This window comes from Triticum aestivum, chromosome 7B (assembly GCF_018294505.1).
Source record: "Triticum aestivum cultivar Chinese Spring chromosome 7B, IWGSC CS RefSeq v2.1, whole genome shotgun sequence".
Lineage (NCBI taxonomy): Eukaryota > Viridiplantae > Streptophyta > Magnoliopsida > Poales > Poaceae > Triticum > Triticum aestivum.
Window position 1 is genome coordinate 76,971,423 of NC_057813.1, and position 5,372 is coordinate 76,976,794.

General features: G+C 44.8%; 1 long non-coding RNA gene across 2 annotated transcripts; it reads right to left on the bottom strand.

Annotated features, from left to right (window-relative positions):
* Nucleotides 1-3,383: 3,383 nt before the first annotated feature.
* LOC123160815 (uncharacterized) lies at nt 3,384-5,157 on the bottom strand. Of its 2 annotated transcripts, XR_006480382.1 has the most exons (3): nt 4,678-5,157; nt 3,903-4,248; nt 3,384-3,633 (listed from the first exon to the last, which is right to left on the bottom strand). It is a non-coding gene; the product is annotated as an uncharacterized lncRNA (long non-coding RNA). The 2 variants fall into 2 exon arrangements; XR_006480381.1 differs by having other exon boundaries at nt 3,384-4,248.
* Nucleotides 5,158-5,372: the final 215 nt, after the last annotated feature.

Consider the following 5,372-nt stretch of genomic DNA (forward strand, 5'->3'; position numbering starts at 1 on the left):
GAAAGACTCAACATATGTGTATGTAACATTTTGGTTGTAAATCATGTGGAACGATTCGTCCTCAATGCCTTTTCTTCTTTCCATCGTCGATTGTGTATGTTATTATACTGTTTGCAAAACATTATATTGTACTTCCTCCGTTCCTAAATATAAGTCTTTGGAAAGATTTCACTATGGATCACATACGGAGCAAAATGAATGAATTTACACACAAAATGCATCTATATACCTTCGTATGTGGTCCATCGTGAAATAACTACAAAGACTTATATTTAGGAACGGAGGGAGTATTTGTATAGCTCCGGCAAGCCGTGTGGATGCTTAAAAACTGGGAGACAAACATTTATCGAGCAGAAGCACAATCCAAATCCAAGAAAATGTAAATCAAGGACACAAGTTGACTACTGTATCATTAGTCAATGTGTACACATAGGATAAGAAAGAACTGCCGACTACTGTGTCATCCGCGATGGGCACGAGCTAGCGTATCATTGTCCGTGTTCCATGAACATGAGTGACTCACACAAAAGGTATTACTTAGAAATTTATCAAGAAATGAAATGAAAATAACAGTTAACAGTAAAATAAGGTTCTGTTCATCTTGTCGGTGTTAATCAAGACTGAAGTGTACTGCTCAAGGGTAAAAACAAACTTCCTAAATTCTCGAAGCTCCCTGACGGGATTTTCGGATTCTCCAGTTAATCTCTATCTCTACTAGGTAACTGCCCGTGCGTTGCACCGGGACATAATAATCGTGTCGCACAATATTTATTTTCTCATGCATAGTGCGATACACTATCAACTTCTTTTAACCGTTAATCACTCTTCTTATACTGATCATTTTTATTTTTTCCTCCACTAACTATTTACGCATCTCCAGTCAAGTATGTTTGCAAGTGAACCATTCCATCAAATAAATCGAGGATATTTTATATAGGACAATCATTAAAATCCCAAGTGTTGATTGGTGTTGTTTCTCGGCCAAGGGTTGTTCTAGCCAGTCTCTTGGAGAGACTTTATTTTGGGTGGGATACTATTGCAACCTAATAAATCATTAAATTGAGTAGTGGTACATACTTTCTGAATAATCATCTATCTGTTGGAGACTTATTCTTTCAACTCTATCATCTAAAATTGCAACTGTCTACAGAACTATAGTTGGCTGGTAGGTTTTCAAACGCTCTAGTGTCTTCAGTCGTTTGCTATATTTTATATAGGACCATCCAATAAATCTAGGACCATCATGTAGCGTCTTCCTAGTTTAATTCAACGTCATTGTTCATTGAACAGAACGGTCAGAACATCAACAACAAACTTGGGATTTCCATCAAATTATCTAAACCAATAGTATGCAGTTGCAGACACAAAAGACACTGCATTCTAGCACAAGCACTGACAAAGCAAGGTTCACATGTGTACAAATCTGGACCATGCATCAAGCTCTTGAAGGGCTGGCGGATACCTTGAAAACTTTGCAAGACACAACAATACTTACAGATTGGAAACTGGCCGGTATAGCCGCAATTTATGTACAGAGGTTGGCACCGACGAATGTGCTGTCCACTGAAGGCTTGTCGCATCGTCAGTCTCCTCCATCGCATCCTCGCGCTGCTGCATGTGTCGCTAGCATGCCCCATGCCTGACGCCTTCTGAGTCAAACAATGCCTAACGTACCAAGCGACCTTTCTCATTTCTCGGCGCTCGCTTGCCGCAATCACCGAAGCGCACCAGCCCCTACGGCGGACTGAAACAACAGGGAACGAGGAACCGCGTGGTCCTGCAGTTGACACCCGCAGTGGTTGTGCCGGCAGCTGAGGAAGTACAACTTCCTACCCACGAGGTCACGCCACTCACGCGGCATCCGGCGAGGAGACGCCAGATCCCCTTGGTCGCAAGGATGTCGAGTGACGGGAAGGACCCACCAGTTCTGGCGACGTAGGTGGGGTCCATGTGGACGACGACTGACGCCGACGGGGACGGGGGCGAGTGCCGCAGCGGGATCAAGGAGTTTGCTGCCGATGTGGACGAGCGGTGCAGTCGGCGGCTCGCTGGCTGAGTGCAAGGAGGGATCGAAGGCGGCGACGGCAGACGAGCGGCCGGAGGAGGCGATGTGGCGGCCAAGGAGGGCGAGAGGCGCTTGCGCGTGATATAAAAGGATCGAGGGCGTGGTGGGGCTGCGTGCCTAGGGTTTCTAATTATTACTGTAGTTTTTTTTCCAGTAGCAGGGACACGCAGGAGGGGGGCGGACGAGTTGGGTCGGACGAAGAGATCGACGTAATAGGGGAAACGGAACGTTATGTTTGTTTTAGGTAGTAGAGACTACTTAAAAAGAACGTAAGGTTTCTATTTCACCTTTCTTTCCACCACCCCTTCGTCCAACCTTCCATGCATATGATAATCAATCACCTTAACTTACTTACCATCTGAACCAAATCTACTTTAATTTACTTACCAAACTTCTAATCAAAATACAAGGTAATTCACGGACAGAATTAGATGAACATTTATTGACACAATCGCATTATTATTGACAAGTAAACCACAAGCTAATGTACTACAAAATTTATATCTCGTTGTAACGCACGGGCTTTTTTGCTAGTTCTAGTAAAAAAAGAAAAGAAGACGGGAGCAGTCCACCCTTTCGTCCTCCCTTCTCCGACTCGTCTCGCAGTCCCTTGTCCTGACCGACCTCCAGTGGAGATCGGACCCAACAAGGCTCTGAAATACTACCCTCCGTGACCTAGAGCTGCCTCCGTGCCGTAGGCTAGCGTAGCGCCACCACGGACGCCTCAACCCCAGCCCCCAAACTCATCTGCCGCGTCGCCGCCCATCGCCGTTCCGTTCTGCCATCGCGCCGCTGCTGTCTCAATAGCGCCCCCAATCTTTGCCATTGGTAAGTTTTTTTGTCACCCAGTGATGCGCTAATTGTCAGCCCCCATTGAATCCCATGAATTTCAGTCTTAGTGTGCCTGTGCCATCTAGATCCGCCCTGCACCCTCTCGCCCCCACAAACACCCAAACCCATCCCCGAAATCATAGTTAACTAGACCATATGATGGCGCGCGTTGCTGCGCCCGTCCATTTACCCAATAGGTTGATACACATTTCTATAAATACATGGAGGCGTGAAATAACTGAATTCCAATTTCTAGTGAAAGTTTTAAAGTTCTGATTCAATTCATGTATTCAAACTAAAACAATGGTCATCTGATGTGACTATTCTCTTATATTTTTCAAGTTATTTTTAATGTAGATAACAAACTTCAATTGGGAAAAAATGCTTCTAAAGAAAAATGTGTTCACTTGCTACTGGGTGGCCTGATGATCCACCTAGCTAGCCGGTGCGAACATTTTAAGAACAATATCTATTTACTTTCACATACTTCAAACATGCTAAAATATTCAATGCAAAACATTATGGAAATTCATGTGCACAAATCTTTGAATAACAAGTGAATCTATACCAAAAGGTCCCGTAGTGGCCTAAACTGAATTCATTCTATAAGAGAGACATAGATCAAGAATGAAAGACCTTGTCTATAGTCTTCTCTTGTTTGTGCTACCCTGGTTGAACGTCCAAGAGAGATCAGAGACAGGCTGCTTGGAACTTCTTCATGCCTCCTAGCTCCTTCCCTATTTTTGGCGGAGAGAGATCATGATGAAGATTATTAGATGGGCATGCTCTGCTTACGAAGTTATGATACAACAATGCAGTATGGAGAAATCCCTACAGAACCCTTTGATACAGTTCTTCTATGTAAATATGCTTGTATCTAAGTTGCTACAGATCCATAATCTGCTATGTTGATAGACCAGAGGTACTCAGTCTGGAAGAATATTGCCAACCAGCAGGAACTACAAAAGAACCAAATACAACATACAAGTTCAGAGATATTTCTTACTTGTGCCTGCAAAATTAGAGCTAACAAATGTTCACACCATCTATGACCAGAGCAATTCTTACATATGAATTGTTGGGGCATTTTATAACAGCTGGTGAATGCCACTGTGTTTCATCAACCAAAAATACCTGCATATCCTCATTCTTTCAAGCAATGGGTAAAAAGATATTGACTACAGGGACAATTATTGATTAGACAGACTACTTACCTCCTTCAGTTGCGAGCAGTTTCACCAACCATTATTTGGGTCATGAACTCATGATATCTTGAACTTTAATGATCAGTTAGACAGTTACTCCTTTCTTCTGCAGCCATGCAAATTAGCATGCCTTCTCATCTCGGTATCCTACAGATCAAATATAGGTGCTTGCATAAATAACGAGGAGGACAAACACATAAATCATCAAAACTAAATCATCAAAATTGAGGAAAAACCAACACATAAATAACTCATTGACGGGCAAATCAACAAACGCGGGCTGGGTGAGCTAGGTTGAAGATGATATGGTGATTCACAGTTTCTGGCAGAGTTGCTTTACACTACACCTAGATCAGAAATATGGAACAAGAATGCAGATCATAAACCCAAGAAACATGATTGAAAACTGATTTACTTTTAGTAGACCTCAGAAATTCCACGAACAGCTCTTGCGCCCTATCGATTACCATTTTGTTAGGACTTTATAGTCGCTCATCATCCTGCAGCTACCAAGAAACGCCCCCAAAAAATCCAAATTAAAACTGGGCATCCAAAGAAGAAAGAAATCGTTTGTACCCAAAGCCTGGCGGACTTCCAGGGAGTGCGCCGTCGATCAAATCGGAGCATCACGACGGACCTCGGAGGCGAAGAAAGCAGCAGTGGCGATGCATCGAGGTTTCACCATAGCTCGCGATCGGGGGGATGGTGTGTTGCGCGTGAAGGTGGGCATGATGGGAATTGGGGCCGGGAAGTGAAGGCAGCGGCGGAAGGAGAGGCAGGATCTCACCGATGGCGGCGGCGCAACCAGGGTTAGTCCCCTTCGCATCGCCAGATCGATAGAGATGAGGAACCGAGGAGAGAAGAGAAGCTCTGCAGCAGAGAGGAGGACAAGAGGCGACGGGGCAATACTTGAGGGGAGCAGCGAGGATGGCGGCGGCGACGCCACAGGTTCGTCTCCCGAGTCGAGAAAGGATGATCCACTCACGAACCGTCACCGCTTAGGGCTTGTTCGGTTAATCCTCCTTCCAAGAGGATTGGAGGGGATTGGCAAGGATTGAGATGTATTTTGACTTATAAGAGGTTTAAATCTCCCTCAAACCCCTTCAATCCCCTCGGATCCACATGCAACCGAACAAGGCCTTAGGGAGCTTTGACGAGGGGGATCCACTCACGAACCGTCACCTACCCACGGGAACCACGCAAGGCTCTACTATGCTTCCTGATGGGCCGGTTCTTTGGCCCAATTAACTAGAAACCAGCGATTTTTCTCT